This window comes from Sciurus vulgaris, assembly GCF_902686455.1.
Source record: "Sciurus vulgaris genome assembly, chromosome: 11".
NCBI lineage: Eukaryota > Metazoa > Chordata > Mammalia > Rodentia > Sciuridae > Sciurus > Sciurus vulgaris.
Genome location: NC_136472.1, coordinates 20,330,055 through 20,332,631, shown reverse-complemented (window position 1 = coordinate 20,332,631; position 2,577 = coordinate 20,330,055). Strand labels below are relative to the sequence as shown.

General features: G+C 44.7%; 1 pseudogene across 1 annotated transcript; it reads left to right on the top strand.

Moving 5' to 3' along the window:
* The first annotated feature begins 1,024 nt into the window (after positions 1 to 1,024).
* On the top strand, positions 1,025 to 1,932 carry LOC306639163 (olfactory receptor 4C6-like; annotated as a pseudogene). The gene has a single exon. The product of its transcript is annotated as an olfactory receptor 4C6-like (transcript).
* Positions 1,933 to 2,577: the final 645 nt, after the last annotated feature.

The following is a 2,577-nucleotide window of genomic DNA, read 5'->3' as shown; positions in this document are numbered from 1 at the left end:
TAAACGGGGAGCAGGGAGACAGCATGGGCGATGGATGGAGAATGAAAGACACAGACTCTAGTTCTGGTGCAATCAATCCCACTTTATTGTGGGGAAGGCTGGGTTTATATATACTTTTCTTCAGGCTATGATGACAGGCTTATGATTAATAAAATCAAAGAAGTTTCCAAAGCATAGGCAGAAATTGTTTTTACCGAAAGATTGTGAGAAATCAGTAACCGTACAGATTACAATTATTTAACTAAGTCAATGAGCTAATACAATGTTTATATCCTTAATATCTAAACTCTATGCGACCTAAGACTATTATTATTCTTGCGGTTAAAGCGATAGACAAATAATGTCATGTGACCATCTCTACTAGGTCCTTCTGGTTAATATCTAAATTACTGAGTTAAGGGTTACAGGAGGGCAGTGGTCCCAATGGTTCCCATGGCTAAGTTTATGTACTGCATTACATGTTCATAACAAGCACCCCAGGAAGAAGACACATCACACAGTGGTAAAAGATTTTTTACTACTTGTGGCTGAGAAGGATTTATAGTCCCTAATGTTTTATTAATATTCTTGGGAAATTCTGTAGTATTCCCTTCACCCTCAGTGATTACTACCAAGGAATAGTATGAGTAATATAATATTAGAAACATAAAATGCAGAAAAAGCACCAGAGCCCGGAGGCAAGCATCTGGCATCTCCCAGGACAATGAGTCCTTGCCAACATCATTCCCCCCGTGGATCCTTGTCAAGCACTGGTTGGGTTGCCAGGCGCCCCCGCATTCAGTGTCTCAGGCACAAGCAGTGGGACAGAGAGCAAGAGTTGTGCCTGTGGGAGGAGGGGGTGGTGAGGGATGGGGTAAAGCTGCTGTCAGGCTTTGATCATTAGCTGGATTCTGTGACAGCAGCTGGAGTCAAAGGCAGGTTAGGAGGGTCTGGGACAGCACCACCTAGTGGTTGCTAATTAAAATGATAATCCTTCTGCAGATTTTCCAGTGCAGAGTGACATGCTGTCCTCAGCCCACATTCAATGGAGAATGCAAACAACGTGACTGAATTCATCCTTTTGGGCATTACAAAGAATCCAGAGCTGAGGAAAATGCTCTCTGGTTTGTTTCTAATCATGTATGTGGTCAGAGTACTGGGAAACCTACTCATCGTGGTGACCATAAGAGCAAGTCAGAGTCTCAAGTCTCCCTTGTACTTTTTCCTTGCTTCCTTGACCCTCATGGATGTCACCTACTCTTCCGTGATTGCCTCCAAGTTGATTGTGGACTCCCTCTCTGAGAACACTGCCATCTCCCTGGAGGGCTGCATGACCCAGCTCTTCGTAGAGCATTTCTTTGGAGGTGTGGGGATCATCCTGCTCACCGTGATGGCCTGTGACCGCTACGTGGCCATCTGCAAGCCCCTGCACTACAGCAGCATCATGAGTCCTCGAGCGTGCTGCCTGATGGTGGGAGGGGCCTGGCTGGGCGGATCCATGCACGTAGCAATACAGCTTCTCTTCATGTACAGAATACCCTTCTGTGGCCCCAATGTCATCGATCACTTTATGTGTGACTTGTTTCCACTGTTGGAGCTGGCCTGCATGGACACCCATGTCCTGGGTCTCTTGGTCATCCTCAACAGTGGGGGGATGTGTGTGACCCCCTTCCTCATCCTGCTTGTCTCCTACGTGGTCATCCTCTGCTCCCTGAGGTCTTACAGCTCTGAAGGGAGCCACAAAGCCCTCTCCACGTGTGTCTCCCACCTCACGGTGGTGGTGTTGTTCTTTGTGCCATGTATTTTCTTGTATGTGAGACCTGTGGTCACTACCCCATAGACAAGGCGATGGCTGTGTCCTTTACCATTGTGGAACCAATGTTAAATCCCTTGATTTACACCTTGAGGAATGCAGAGGTGAAGAGTGCCATGAGGAAACTATGGGTGAAGTGAGGGGCCCTGGTGGTCACTAGATTGAATTTCAAGCAGCATATTTATTTTCCTTAAAATGTCGATGGAGTCTTAGTCCCCAGATGACTTCAATCCATTGGGCACAGGAAACCCAATGTCTCATTTTATTTCAGTTTATGTTATTTCATTTTATTTATTGGTTATTTTAGTTACACATGACAGCAGAATTCACTTCTTAAAAAGCAAGATTCCACAGTGTCCCGTCTAACAGTGAGTGACATGCCTCCAGGACCTCACATGGGTATAATTTGCACTGACTCACCTTCCCCAAAAGTGAGCAGGAAAACTTTTAAATTAAATCTATCTTTTAAATTCATTTTTATTGTAAACAAATGGGATACATCTTGTTTCTCTGTTTGTACCTGAAGTAGAGGCGTACCATTTGTGTAATCACACATTTACGTAGGATAATAGTATTTGCTTCATTCTGTTATTTCCCCCCACCCCTCCCACTGCTCTTAACCTTCTATACAGTCCCTCCTTCTTCCATTCTTGCCCCCTCCCACTTCCCATTAAGAGTCATCATCCACTTATCAGGGAGATCATTTGTCCTTGGTTCTTTGAGTTTGGCTTATCTCACTTAGCATGATATTCTTCAGTTTCATCCATTTGCCTACAAATGCCATA